The sequence below is a fragment of the Ptiloglossa arizonensis genome, chromosome 2 (genome assembly GCF_051014685.1).
Source record: "Ptiloglossa arizonensis isolate GNS036 chromosome 2, iyPtiAriz1_principal, whole genome shotgun sequence".
NCBI lineage: Eukaryota > Metazoa > Arthropoda > Insecta > Hymenoptera > Colletidae > Ptiloglossa > Ptiloglossa arizonensis.
In genome coordinates, this window is record NC_135049.1 from 34523706 (window position 1) to 34540387 (window position 16682).

Consider the following 16682-nt stretch of genomic DNA (forward strand, 5'->3'; position numbering starts at 1 on the left):
GTTGAGGAATGGTTGAGAAACCATCAAAATGTTCGGAAGTCTGATACTCGAAACGAACAACGGGAATGACCTAGGGGAAAAGTACACACACCATTGTAATCGGGCAAGTATCTACTTTCAGAGGCGACAGGAACTTCTCGAGTTCGCCAATCCGTTCGCGAGATATGAGAGTTTGAAGTTAAGGAATGGTAGAGAAACCATCAAAATTTTCGCAATTCTGATGCTAGAAACGAATAACTGGAATGACCGAGGGGAAAAATACACACACCATTGTAATCGCGCAAGTATCTACTTTCAGAGGCGACTGGAACTTCTCGAGTTCGCCAATCCGTTCGCGAGATATGAGAGTTTGAAGTTAAGGAATGGTTGAGAAACCACCAAAATTTTCGCAAATCTGATACTCGAAACCAATAACCGGAACTGCCTAGGGGAAAAGTACACACACCATTGTAATCGGGCCAGTTTCTACTTTCAAATGCAACAGGAATTTCTCGAGATCGTCAATCCGTTCGCGAGATATGGGAGTTTGAAGTTAAGGAATGGTTGAGAAACCATCACAAATTTCGCAAGTCTGGTATTCGAAACCAATAACTACCATTGCCTAGGGGAAAAATGCACATACCTTTGTAATCGGGCGAGTATCTACTTTCAGATGCAATAGGAATTTCTCGAGTAAGTCAATCCGTTCGCGAGATATGGGAGTTTGAAGTTAAAGAATTGCTGAGAAACCATCAAAATTTTCGCAATTCTGATGCTAGAAACGAATAATTGGAATGACCTAGGGGAAAAGTACACACACCATTGTAATCGGGCAAGTATCTACTTTCAGAGGCGACAGGAACTTCTCGAGTTCGTCAATCCGTTCGCGAGATATGCGAGTTTGAAATTGAGGAATGGTTGAGAAACCATCAAAATTTTCGCAAGTCTGATACTCGAAACCAATAACTGGAATGGCCTAGGGGAAAAGTACACACACCATTGTAATCGGGCGAGTTTCTGCTTTCAGATGCAACAGTAATTTCTCGAGTTCGTCAATCCGTTCGCGTGATATGGGAGTTTGAAGTTATGGAATGGTTGAGAAACCATCAAAATTTTCGCAAGTCTGATACTCGAAACCAACAACTGGAATGGCCTAGGGGAAAAGTACACACACCATTGTAATCGGGCAAATTTCTACTTTCAGATGCAACAGGAATTTTTCGAGTTCGTCAATCCGTTCGCGAGATATGGGAGTTTGAAGTTAAGGAATTGTTGAGAAACCATCAAAGTTTTCGCAAGTCTGATACTCGAAACCAATAACTGCAATGGCCTAGGGGAAAAGTACACACACCATTGTAATCGGGCGAGTTTCTGCCTTCAGATGCAATAGGAATTTCTCGAGTTCGTCAATCCGTTCGCGAGATATGGGAGTTTGAAGTTAAGGAATGGTTGAGACACAATCAAAAATTTCGCAAGTCTGATACACGAAACCAATAACTGGAATGGCCTAAGGGAAAAGTACACACACCATTGTAATCGGGCGAGTTTCTGCTTTCAGATGCAACAGGAATTTCTCGAGTTCGTCAATCCGTACGCGAGATATGGGAGTTTGGAGTTAAGAGACGGTTGAGAAAATATCAAAATTTTCGCAATTCTGATGCTAGAAACGAATAACTGGAATGGGCTAGGGGAAAAGAACACATACCGTTGTAATCGGGCGAGTTTCTGCTTTCAGATGCAACAGGAATTTCTCGAGTTCGTCAATCCGTTCGCGAGGTATGGGAGTTTGAAGTTAAGGAATGGTTGAGAAACCATCAAAATTTTCGCATGTCTTATACTCGAAACCAATAACTACTATGGCCTAGGGCAAAAATGCACATCCCGTTGTAATCGGGCGAGTTTCTGCTTTCAGATGCGAAAGGAATGTCTCGATTTCGTCAATCCGTTCGCATATATGGGAGTTTGAAGTTATGGAATGGTTGAGAAACCATCAAAATTTTCGCAAGTCTGATACTCGAAACCAATAACTGGAATGGCCTAGGGGAAAAGTACACACACCATTGTAATCGGGCAAGTTACTACTTTCAGATGCAACAGGAATTTCTCGATTTCGCCAATCCGTTCGCGAGATATGGGAGTTTGAAGTTAAGGAATGGCTGAGAAACCATCAAAATTTTCGGAATCTGATACTCGAAACCAATAACTACTATGGTCCAGGGCAAAAATACACATACCGTTTGTAGAGGCTTGCAGCTGCGTTTTATGGCGGGACCGTGCTTCGAGTTTGTTAGAGAAATTGTCCACATGGCTACGGCACGGGCCTGTCACCGAAGGTGAGTTTATTTGTTGTTCGACTCGAGGCACGGAGCAAGTGATAGCTATTTCCCGTCATAAAACACTGCAGGCACTTGGACAGGGACCCTCTGCATCGCCTGGCACGCGAGGCCCTAGCGCCGCTTGTTGCGTCATTCGGGATGCTGGAAAATTCCAGCCCAGGCCTGCAGGGGTTTGGACACCCTGTCTACGTCGCGACGCCCCCACCTAAGCCCCATAGCGATGGGCATGTCCTAGATTCGGCGGGACTAGGACCCGTCGTAATTGGTCAGGCATTCGTCGCCACCCACCCTTAATTCAAGGGAGTAGGGCGAACCGAGGCGACGTTTGCACTGACCCGAGAAATCTTAGACTAGTTGCACAGAATACCACCAAGACAATAGAACCAAGGGTCGACGACTAGAGTGTACAGAGTATCGCCAAGGGCTTACAACCAAGGCGTACAGAGTACAGCTAAGAGATCACGGTTAGAGTTTTGGCCTGAACGCACGGATTGACGTGTGAAGCTTCCGGCGTTAGTTCCCACAAAGAACTTGCACTCCTCGAGGGAATTACCAGCAATCCCTCGAGCCTCCACGGAATCCTGGACCTTCGAGGAAGTTCGGCAACCGACTTGTGCATCCAGTGAGGCGCCGTGTGTGAGGACAACGCTCAACACCCCCCTGGACGTGAGAGCAGCAAGCGGCGGAGACCTCGAAGGCGGCGTTACAACCTCCATCGGTCCAGCCTAGTGGACAACGATCAACAACAGTTAGTCCTTCCAACGGGAAGGTGGTCCTTCGAGTCATCTATAGTCGGCACCCATCGTGCAAACACATTCAATGCTCGAAAGATCCTCGAGATCTACCACGAGCAGCTACACCGTTGTAATCGGGCGAGTTTCTGCTTTCAGATGCAACAGGAATTTCTCTAGTCCGTCAATCCGTTCGCGAGATATGCGAGTTTGAAATTGAGGAATGGTTGAGAAACCATCAAAATTTTCGGAATCTGATACTCGAAACCAATAACTACTATGGCCTAGGGCAAAAATGCACAAACCTTTGTAATCGGGCGAGTTTCTGCTTTCAGATGCAACAGGAATTTCTCGAGTTCGTCAATCCGTTCGCATATATGTGAGTTTGAAGTTATGGAATGGTTGAGAAACCATCAAAATTTTCGCAAGTCTGATACTCGAAACCAATAACTGGAATGGCCTAGGGGAAAAGTACACACACCATTGTAATCGGGCAAGTTTCTACTTTCAGATGCAACAGGAATTTCTCGAGTTCGTCAATCCGTTCGCGAGATATGGGAGTTTGAAGTTAAGGAATGGTTGAGAAACCATCAAAATTTTCGGAATCTGATACTCGAAACCAATAACTGGAATGGCCTAGGGGAAAAGTACACACACCATTGTAATCGGGCAAGTTTCTACTTTCAGATGCGTCAGGATTTCCTCAAGTTCGTCAATCCGTTCGCGAAATATCGGAGTTTGGAGTTAAGGAATGTTTGAGAAACCATCAAAATTTTCGCAAGTCTGATACTCGAAACCAATAACTGCAATGGCCTAGGGGAAAAGTACACACACCATTGTAATCGGGCGAGTTTCTACTTTCAGATGCAACATGAATTTCTCGAGTTCGTCAATCCGTTCGCGAGATATGGGAGTTTGAAGTTAAGGAATGCTTGAGAAACCATCAAAATTTTCGCAAGTCTGATACTCGAAACCAATAACTACTATGGCCTAGGGCAGCAATACACATACCGTCGTAATCGGGCGAGTTTCTACTTTCAGATGCAACAGGAAATTCTCTATTTCGTCAGTCCGTTCACGAGATATTGGAGTTTGAAGTTAAGGAATGGTTGAGAAACCATCAAAATTTTCGCAAGTCTGATACACGAAATCAATAACTGGACTGGCCTAGGGGAAAAGTACACACACCATTGTAATCGGGCAAGTTTCTGCTTTCAGATGCAACAGGAATTTCTCGAGTTCGTCAATCCGTTCGCGAGATATGGGATTTTGAAGTTAAGGAATGGTTGAGAAACCATCAAAATTTTCGCATGTCGTATTCTCGAAACCAATAACTACTATGGCCTAGGGCAAAAATGCACATACCGTTGTAATCGGGCGAATTTCTGCTTTCAGATGCAACAGGAATTTCTCGAGTTCGTCAATCCGTTCGCGATACATGGGAGTTTGAAGTTATGGAATGGTTGAGAAACCATCAAAATTTTCGCAAGTCTGATACTCGAAACCAACAACTGGAATGGCCTAGGGGAAAAGTACACACACCATTGTAATCGGGCAAATTTCTACTTTCAGATGCAACAGGAATTTTTCGAGTTCGTCAATCCGTTCGCGAGATATGGGAGTTTGAAGTTAAGGAATGGTTGAGAAACCATCAAAGTTTTCGCAGGTCTGATACTCGAAACCAATAACTGCAATGGCCTAGGGGAAAAGTACACACACCATTGTAATCGGGCGAGTTTCTACTTTCAGATGCAACATGAATTTCTCGAGTTCGTCAATCCGTTCGCGAGATATGGGAGTTTGAAGTTAAGGAATGCTTGAGAAACCATCAAAATTTTCGCAAGTCTGATACTCGAAACCAATAACTGGAATGGCCTAGGGGAAAAGTACACACACCATTGTAATCGGGCAAGTTTCTACTTTCAGATGCGTCAGGATTTCCTCAAGTTCGTCAATCCGTTCGCGAAATATCGGAGTTTGGAGTTAAGGAATGTTTGAGAAACCATCAAAATTTTCGCAAGTCTGATACTCGAAACCAATAACTGCAATGGCCTAGGGGAAAAGTACACACACCATTGTAATCGGGCGAGTTTCTACTTTCAGATGCAACATGAATTTCTCGAGTTCGTCAATCCGTTCGCGAGATATGGGAGTTTGAAGTTAAGGAATGCTTGAGAAACCATCAAAATTTTCGCAAGTCTGATACTCGAAACCAATAACTACTATGGCCTAGGGCAACAATACACATACCGTCGTAATCGGGCGAGTTTCTACTTTCAGATGCAACAGGAAATTCTCTATTTCGTCAGTCCGTTCACGAGATATTGGAGTTTGAAGTTAAGGAATGGTTGAGAAACCATCAAAATTTTCGCAAGTCTGATACACGAAATCAATAACTGAACTGGCCTAGGGGAAAAGTACACACACCATTGTAATCGGGCAAGTTTCTGCTTTCAGATGCAACAGGAATTTCTCGAGTTCGTCAATCCGTTCGCGAGATATGGGATTTTGAAGTTAAGGAATGGTTGAGAAACCATCAAAATTTTCGCATGTCGTATTCCCGAAACCAATAACTACTATGGCCTAGGGCAAAAATGCACATACCGTTGTAATCGGGCGAATTTCTGCTTTCAGATGCAACAGGAATTTCTCGAGTTCGTCAATCCGTTCGCGATACATGGGAGTTTGACGTTATGGAATGGTTGAGAAACCATCAAAATTTTCGCAAGTCTGATACTAGAAACCAATAACTACTATGGCCTAGGGCAAAAATACACATAACATTGTAAACGGGCGAGTTTCTGCTTTCAGATGCAACAGGAATTTCTCGAGTTCGTCAATCCGTTCGCGAGATATGGGAGTTTGAAGTTAAGGAATGGTTGAGAAACCATCAAAATTTTCGGAATCTGATACTCGAAGCCATTAATTACAATGGTCTAGGGCAAAAATACACATGCCGTTGTAATCCGGCGAGTCTCTGCTTTCAGATTCAACAGGAATTACCCGAGTTCGTCAATCCGTTCGCGAGATATGCGAGTTTGAAATTAAGGAATGGTTGAGAAACCATCAAAACTTTCGCAAGTCTGATACTCGAAACCAATAACTACTATGGCCTAGGGCAAAAATACACATACCGTTGTAATCGCGCGAGTTTCTACTTTAAGATCCAACAGGAATTTCTCGAGTCCGTCAATCCGTTCGCGAGATATGGGAGTTTGAAGTCATGGAACTGATGTGAAACCGCCAAAACTTTCGCTGCTCTGATACTCGAAACCGATACCTGGAATGGCCTAGGGGAGAAATACACATACCGTTGTAATCGGGCGAGTTTCTACTTTCAGTTGCAACAGGAATTTCACGAGTTCGTCAATCCGTTCGCGAGATATGGGAGTTTGAAGTTATGGAATGTTTGAGAAACCAGCAAAATTTTCGCAAGTCTGATACTCGAAACCAATAACTGGAATGGCCTAGGGGAAAAGTACACACACCATTCTAATCGGGGGAATTTCTACATTCAGATGCAACAGGAATTTCTCGAGCACGTCAATCCGTTCGCGAGATATGGGAGTTTGAAGTTAAGGAATGGTTGAGAAACCATCAAAATTTTCGCAAGTCTGATACTCGAAACCAATAACTACAATGGCCTAGGGGAATAATGCACATACCGTTCTATTCGGGAGAGTTTCTGCTTTCAGACGCAACAGAAATTTTTCGAATTCGTCAATCCGTTCGCGAAATATCGGAGTTTGGAGTTAAGAGATGGTTGAGAAACCATCAAAATTATCGCAATTCTGATACCCTAAACCAATAACTGGAATGGCCTAGGGGAAAAGTACACACACCATTGTAATCGGGCGAGTTTCTGCTTTCAGATGCAACAGGAATCTCTCGAGTTCGTCAATCCGTTCGCGAGATATGGGAGTTTGAAGTTAAGGTATGGTTGAGAATCCATCAAAATTTCGCAAGTCTGATACTCGAAACCAATAACTACTATGGCCTAGGGCAAAAATACACTTACCGTTGTAATCGGGCTAGTTTCTGCTGTCAGATGCAACAGGAATTTCGCGAGCTCGTCAATCCGATCGCGAGATATGGGAGTTTGAAGTTAAGAGATGGTTGAAAAACCACCAAATTTTCGCAATTCTGATGCTACAAACCAATAACTGGAATTGCCGAGGCGAAAAGTACACACACCATTGAAATCGGGCGAGTTTCTGCTTTTAGATGCAACAGGCATTTCTCGAGTTCGTCAATCCATTCGCGAGATATGGGAGTTTGAAGTTAAGGAATAGTTGAGAAACCATCAAAATTTTCGCAAGTCTGATACTCGAAACAAATAACTACAATGGCCTAGCGGAAAAATACACATACCGTTGCAATCGAGAGAGTTTCTACTTTCAGATGCAACAGAAATTTTTCGGATTCGTCAATCCGTTCGCGAGATATGGGAGTTCGAAGTTAATGAATGGTTGAGAAACCATCAAAATTTTCGCAAGTCTGATACTCGAAACCAATAACTACTATGGCCTAGGGCAAAAATACACATACCGTTGTAATCGGGCGAGTTTCTGCTTTTAGATGCAACAGGCATTTCTCGAGTTCGTCAATCCGTTCGCGAGATGTGGGAGTTTGAAGTTAAGGAATGGTTGAGAAACCATTAAAATTTTCGCAATTCTGAAGCTAGAAACGAATAACAGGAATGGCCGAGGGGAGAAGTACACATACCAATGTAATCGGGCGAGTTTCTGCTTTCACATGCAACAGGAATTTCTCGAATTCGTCAATCCGTTCGCGAGATATGGGAGTTTGAAGTTAAGGAATAGTTGAGAAACCATCAAAATTTCCGCAAGTCTGATACCCGAAACCAATAACTACAATGGCCTAGGGGAAAAATATACATACCGTTCTAATCGGGCGAGTTTCTGCTTTCAGATGTGTCAGGAATTTCTCAAGTTCGTCAATCCGTTCGCGAGATATGGGAGTTCGAAGTTAATGAATGGTTGAGAAACCATCAAAATTTTCGCAAGTCTGATACTCGAAACCAATAACTGGAATGGCCTCGGGGAAAAGTACACACACCATTGTAATCGGTCGAGTTTCTACTTTCAGATGCGTCAGGAATTTCTCAAGTTCGTCAATCCGTTCGCGAAATATCGGAGTTTGTAGTTAAGAGATGGTTGAGAAACCATCAAAATTTTCGCAAGTCTGATACTCGAAACCAATAACTGGAATGGCCTAGGGGAAATGTACACACACCATTGTAATCGGGCGAGTTTCTACTTTCAGATGCAACAGGAATTTCTCCAGTTCGTCAATCCGTTCGGGAGATATGGGAGTTTGAAGTTAAGGAATGTTTGAGAAACCATCAAAATTTTCGCAAGTCTGATACAAGAAACCAATAACTACTATGGCCTAGGGCAACAATACACATACCGTTGTAATCGGGCGAGTTTCTGCTGTCAGATACAACAGGAAATTCTCGGGTTCCTCAATCCGTTCGCGAGATATGGGAGTTTGAAGTTAAGGAATGGTTGAGAAACCGTCAAAATTTTCCCAAGTCTGATACTCGAAACCAGTAACTGGAATGGCCTAAGGGAAAAGTACATACACCATTGTAATCGGGCGAGCTTCTAGTTTCAGATGCAACAGGAATTTCTCGATTTCCTCAGTCCGTTCGCGAGATATAGGAGTTGGAAGTGAAGGAATGGTTGAGGAACCATCAAAATTTCGCAAGTCTGATACTCGAAACCAATAACTGGAATGGCCTCGGTGAAAAGTACACACACCATTGTAATCGGGCGAGTTTCTACTTTCAGATGCGTCAGTGATTTCTAAAGTTCGTCAATCCGTTCGCGAAATATCGGAGTTTGAAGTTAAGGAATGGTTGAGAAACCCTTCAAAATTTTCGCAAGTCTGATACTAGAAAACAATAACTGGAATGGCCCCGGGGAAAAGTACACACACCATTGTAATCGGGCGGGTTTCAACTTTCAGATGCAACAGGAATTTCTGAAGTTCGTCAATCCGTTCGCGAGATATGGGAGAATATTTATAATTTCCATTATAAATCATTTGATCTATAGTTAAATTTGACACTAATACTCTAAGTACATATTTAATATATTTTTTAATCTCTTTAGCCTCCAGAAGAATTTTATTTATACTATTTACTATATATAATAATTTACACAGAATTGGAAATAAATCTAATTATTTATTTATAATAATAATTTTTTTTCACTTATCTTAAAAATTGGGATGTACTCTTTAAATGTTCGATTCATTTCTTTAATTTATTCATTAAATTGAATTAATCTATTCTTTATAATAACTTTAATAAAATTAATCTTGATAATTATTATAGAACTCCTATTAAAGTTTAATAATGAAATTTATTTTATTTGCCTAATTAATGTAATTATTGCCCCTATCATTTGCTTAAATAAAAAATCAATCAAAATAATTATAGGGTATTCATCTGTTATACAAACATCTATTATAGTTATGTTATTAATAATTAACAAAGATACATTTTTAACATATTTCATTTTATATTCAATAATTTCTTCAAATTTAATTTTTATATTTAAAATAATAAAGATTAATTCTTCTTCCTAATTTAATATATTAACCTCTAATAAAAGAAAAATTGTTTTATACTCAATAATTATTATGTACACAAATTTCCCACGTATAGCACCCTTTATACTGAAATGAATCGTCCTAGAAACATTAATAATATCAAGAATAAAATTTATACTTTTAATAATTGTATATCTTTTTATAAGATTAATTACATCATGAAATTATTTAAATATATCCTTCTTATATTTTTTCCCTTCAATTAAATAAAATATATATAATTAAATTAACCTTAATTTTCTAAACTATTATCTATTTATAACTTTTTTAATATTTATATTTATATTTATGATCTACTGGTTATATTAATTTTTAGCATAATTAATATATGTATTCAACAAATCACAAAAATTTTGGGATATTATATTTCATATCAGCTATATGATCTGGTATAATTGGTTCTTCTTTAAGGATACTAATTCGAATAGAATTAAATAGGCCAGGAACTTGAATTAATATCGACCAAATTTATAACTCAATTGTAACATCACATGCTTTTGTAATAATTTCTTTTATAGTTTTACCATTTATAATCGGAGGATTCGGAAACTGAATAATTCCCTTAATAATTGGATCCCCTGATACAGCATTTCCCCGAATAAATAATATAAGATTGTGACTAATCCCCCCTTCATTATTACTTTTAATTCTTACAACACTATTATTCCCAGGCTCGGGAACTGGATGAACAATCTACCCTCCTTTGTCATCAAATCTTTATCACCCATCTTCATCTATAGACTTAACAATTATTTCTTTGCATATTGCAGGTATCTCTTCAATTATAGGATCAATTAATTTTATTGTTACAATTCTTAAAATAAAAAATAATGCTTTAAAATTCGATCAAATATCCTTATTTGCTTGGTCAGTATTAATTACTACAATTTTGCTTCTTCTCTCACTACCTGTATTAGCCGGAGCTATTACTATGTTATTAACAGACCGAAATTTAAATACTTCCTTCTTTGATCCTACTGGGGGAGGGGACCCAATTTTATTTCAACATTTATTTTGATTTTTTGAGCATCCTGAAGTCTATATTTTAATTTTACCCGGGTTTGGATTAATCTCCCATATCATTTTCAATGAAAGAGGGAAAAAGGGAACCTAGGGATAGTTTATGCAATACTCGGAATTGGATTTCTAGGATTTATTGTGTGAGCACATCACATATTCACAGTAGGCTTAGATGTAGACACACGAGCTTATTTCACTTCGGCAACTATAATCATTGCAATTCCCACAGGAATCAAAGTATTTAGATGACTAGCTACGTACTACGGGTCAAAACTTATTATTAATCCTTCTATTATTTGATAATTTGGCTTTATTTTTTTATTTACAATAGGAGGATTAACAGGAATTATATTATCAAACTCATCTATTGATATTATACTACATGATACATACTCTGTTGTCTCTCATTTCCACTATGTACTGTCAATAGGAGCAGTATTTTCTATTATTGCTTCATTAATTCATTGATTCCCTTTATTCACAGGATTTACCCTAAATCAATTTTATCTTAAAACTCAATTTTATATAATATTTATTGGGGTAAATATAACTTTTTTCCATCAGCATTTTTTAGGAATGACAGGAATACCTCGACGTTATTCAGATTACCCGGATTCCTACTACTGTGAAAATTTATTATCATCTATTGGCTCAATAATTTCATTCAAAAGAATAATTTTACTCTTGTTTATTATATTGGAGAGATTTATAACTAAACGTCTAGCTATATTTAAATTTAATCAATCATCACTAGAATGACCCCAAAACTTTTCCTCAAAAGACCACTCATTCCTCTCTATTCCTCTAATTATTAAAAACAAATCTTAATATGGCAGATTAGTGCATGAATTTAAGATTCATTTATAAAATTTAATATTTTTATTAAAAATGTCTCAATGAAAAATAATTAATTTCCAAGACCCCAATTCGCCATATGCCGATAATTTAAATCTTTTTCACAACTTCACAATAATTATAATAATTATAATCTCTTCATTAACTCTAATAATTATATTAGATATTTTTACTAATAAATTTATCAATCGATTTTCACTTAAAAATCATCATATTGAAATTGTATGAACTTTACTCCCAATAATAATTTTAGGAGTAATTGCACTTCCTTCTTTAAAAACCCTATATTTTATTGATGAACTATGAATACCCGTATACTTAACAATCAAATCAATTGGGCACCAATGATATTGATCCTATGAATACCCAGAATTTAGTAATTTAAATTTTGACTCCTATATAGATAAAGATTTAAATAATATTTACATTTTTCGTCTCCTAGACGTAGATAATCGAATAATTATTCCATCTAATACACTAATTCGAATATTAACAACATCAAACGACGTAATTCACTCTTGAACTGTTCCGTCTTTAGGCTTAAAAATAGACTCAGTACCAGGGCGAATTAACCAAATAAATTTAATTACTAATCGACCTGGAGTATTTTTCGGACAATGTTCTGAAATCTGCGGAGCTAATCACAGATTTATGCCAATTGTTGTGGAAAGAACTAATTATTCAAACTTTATTAATTGAATTAACAACCAAAATTAAATTTTAACCTACTCATATAATATTTAATTAAATCAAATCATTAGATGTCTGACAAAAGAATTGATTTTTTAAACCAAATTATAGTAATAAATTACTTCACTTTTCATTTTAAAACTTTAAGAATCATCTCTTTACATCGAAGTTCGATCAAAATTAATTTCTATAAGTTCTTAATCATTTGTAATGCATCAATAAGATGAACATTGTTCGATTAATATTGGGAACATGCATGAATGTTAGTAAAACTCGCGAAAATGAATAAACATTCACCGAAACTATTCGCCTTCGCAGATTTTGCAATATCTTGATGTTTATTTATCATAATTATTAACAATTGTCGTAGTACCATAGTTTAAATAATTATTAACAATGCCCTAGTATAAATAAAGGCTTAAAATATCATTTAATCGAAATATTCATTGCTCGCGATGGAATTTTTCGTTGAGATCAAACTGACATTCACAAGGTTACACGTATCGATGACCGATTCACAAGCGTCCATCGCTATGATTGTTGCATCTAGAAAAGCGATTAATTGAATTTCAGCGCTTTTAAATAAAAAATGCAACTACTACGCGTATTGTGTAAATTATAAGAATTAAGCAAATGTTAAATTGATGTATTTAACAAACAATTGTTACATTCCCTGCTATAAAACTTTACGAAACACGTTTTACTTTGAATCTCGATCCAAATTAATTTCTATGAGGTACTTAATCATTTTCAATGCATAAATAGGATGCACATTGTTCGATTAAAATTGGGAACATACATAAATGTTAGTAACAATGGCGGAAATGAACAAACATTCCCCGGAACCGTTCGCCTTCGCAGATTTCGCAATATCTTGACGTTTATTTATCATAATAATTAACAACCGTCGTTGGACCGTAGATTAAACAATTTTTCACAATGTTCCGGTATAAATAATGGCTATAAAGCCATCAATTTCTTGAAGTATTTGGTTAGATCGAACAAATACAATCGAAGAAACCGTGCGATAAAATAAATGAATATTTCGCTACATATCGGAATTATAGTTTGTATGTATGCAAATATATTCTGAACCCGCAATTACAAATCCCTGTAACGTGGTAATTACATGGGTTGCCATCTATTGGAGAAAGGGTTAAACTACACTTAAGGGGTGAAAACACCTGGCGGAGAAACGCTCAAGCTTGTCGAGGAATTGTTCTAATTTCCACAAATAGATGGCGCGACAAGTACAATTTACCGACATTAGAGATAAGTATTTCCATTTGTATGATATTCCCTACCGTGCGATAAAATAAATAAATACCTTTGTACAAACTTTTGTATGTTTCATCTTTCGAATAAATGTAAAACTAAACCTTCCACGGTAAATTTTATTCTTCAATTTATTAATGTTTCTAGGACGATTCATTTCAGTATAAAGGGTGCTATAGGTGGGAAATTTGTGTACATAATAATTATTGAGTATAAAATAATTTTTCTTTTATTAGAGGTTGATATATTAAATAAGGAAGAAGAGTTAATCTTTATTATTTTAAATATAAAAATTAAAATTAAAGAAATTATTGAATATAAAATGAAATATGTTAAAAATTTATTTTTGTTAATTATTAATAAAATAACTATAATAGATGTTTGTATAACAGATGAATATCCTATAATTATTATGATTGATTTTTTTGTTTAAGCAAATGATAGGGGCAATAATTACATTAATTAGGCAAATAAAATAAATTTCATTATTAAATTTTAATATGAGTTCTATAATAATTATCAAGATTAATTTTAGTAAAGTTATTATAAAGAATAAATTAATTCAAATTAATGAATAAATTAAAGAAATGAATCGAACAGTTAAAGAGTACATCCAAATTTTTAAGATAAGTGAAAAAAAAAATCATTATAAATAAATAATTAGATTTCTTTCCGATACTGTGTAAATTATTATATATAGTAAATAGTATAAATAAAATTCTTCTGGAGGCTAAACAGATTAAAAAATATATTAAATATGTATTTAGAGTATTAGTGTACAATTTAACTATAGCTCAAATGATTTATAATAGAAATTATAACTATTATAATCATTTAATCGAAACGGAGAAACGGAGAAACGGAGAAACGGAGAAACGGGGAAACGAAGAAACGAAGAAAGAAACGGAGAAATGAAGAAAGAAACGAAGAAACGAAGAGAGAAACGGGGAAACGAAGAAATAAACCGAGAAACGGAGAAAGAAACGGAGAAACGAACAAAGAAACGGAGAAACGAAGAAAGAAACGGAGAAACGAACAAGGAAACGGAGAAACGAACAAAGAAACGGAGAAATGAAGAAAGAAATGGAGATACGGAGACATAAATGGAGAAACGAAGAAATAAACGGAGAAACGAAGAAAGAAACGGAGAAACGAAGAAAGAAACGGAGAAACGAAGAAAGAAACGGAGAAACGAAGAAAGATACGGAGTAACGAAGAAAGAAACGGAGACATAAATGGAGAAACGAAGAAATAAAGCGAGGTACGGAGAAAGAAACGTAGAATAGAACAAAGAAACGGAGAAACGAAGAAAGAAACGGAGTAACGAAGAAAGAAACGATGAAAGAAACGGAGAAATAATAGGAGAAACGAAGAAATAAACTGAGAAACGGAAAAAGAAACGGAGAAACGAAGAAACAAACGGAGAAACAAAGAAAGAAACGGAGTAACGAAGAAAGAAACGGAGAAATAAATGGAGAAACGAAGAAAGAAACGGAGAAATAAATGGAGAAACGAAGAAATAAACCGAGAAACTGAGAAAGAAACGGAGAAACAAAGAAAGAAACGGAGTAACGAAGAAAGAAACGAAGAAACGAAGAAAGAAACGGAGAAACGAACAAAGAAACGGAGAAACGAACAAAGAAACGGAGAAACGAACAAAGAAACGGAGAAACGAAGAAAGAAACGGAGAAACGAACAAAGAAACGGAGAAACGAAGAAAGAAACGGAGAAACGAACAAAGAAACGGTGAAACGAAGAAAGAAACGGAGAAACGGAGAAACAAATGGAGAAACGAAGAAATAAACGGAGAAACGAACAAGGAAACGGAGAAACGAAGAAAGATACGGAGAAACGAAGAAAGAAACGGAGAAACTAACAAAGAAACGGAGAAACGAAGAAAGAACCGGAGATACGAACAAAGAAACGGAGAAACGAACAAAGAAACGGAGAAACGGAGAAAGAAACGGAGAAACGAACAAGGAATCGGAGAAACAAACAAAGAAATGGAGAAACGAAGAAAGAAACGGAGAAACGGAGAAATAAATGGAGAAACGAAGAAAGAAACGGAAAAACGAAGAAAGAAACGGAGAAACGAGGAAAGAAACCGAGAAACGAAGAAAGAAACGGAGTAACGAAGAGAGAAACGATGAAACGCTGAAAGAAACGGAGAATATGAGAAATAAATGGAGAAACGAAGAAAGAAACGGAGAAACGGAGAAGTAAATGGAGAAACGAAGAAATAAACGTAGAAACGAAGAAATAAACGGAGAAATGAAGAGAGAAACGGAGTAACGATGAATGAAACGAAGAAACGAAGAAAGAAACGGAGAATCGGAGAAATAAATGGAGGAACGCAGAAATAAACGGAGAAACGAAGAAAGAAACGGAGAAACGAAGCAAGAAACGGAGAAACGAAGAACGAAACGAAGAAACGGAGAAATAAATGGAGAAACGAAGAAAGAAACGGAGTAACGAAGAGAGAAACGATGAAACGCAGAAAGAAACGGAGAATCGGAGAAATAAATGGAGAAACGAAGGAATAAACCGACAAACGGAGAAACGGAAAAACGATGAAACGAAGGAAGAGACGGAGCAACGAAGAAAGAAACGTAGAAAGAAACACAGAATCGGAGAAATAAATGGGGACACGAAGAAATAAACCGAGAAACGGAGAAAGAAACGGAGAAACGAAGAAAGAAACGGAGAAATAAATGGAGAAACGAAGAAATAAACGGAGAAACGAAGAAAGAAACGGAGAAACGAAGAAAGAAACGAAGAAACGGAGAAATAAATGGAGAAACGAAGAAATAAACGTAGAAACGAAGAAAGAAACGGAGAAGCGAGGAAAGAAACTGAGAAACGAAGAAAGAAACGGAGTAACGAAGAGAGAAACGATGAGACGCAGGAAGAAACGGAGAAACGAAGAAAGAAACGGAGAAACGAACAAAGAAACGGAGAAACGAACAAAGAAACGGAGAAATGAAGAAAGAAACGGAGAAACGGAGAAATAAATGGAGAAAAGAAGAAATAAACGGAGAAACGAACAAGGAAACGGAGAACGAAGAAAGAAACGGAGAAACGGAGAAATAAATGGAGAAACGAAGAAAGAAACGGAGAATCGGAGAAAGAAACGGAGAAACGAAGAGAGAAGCGG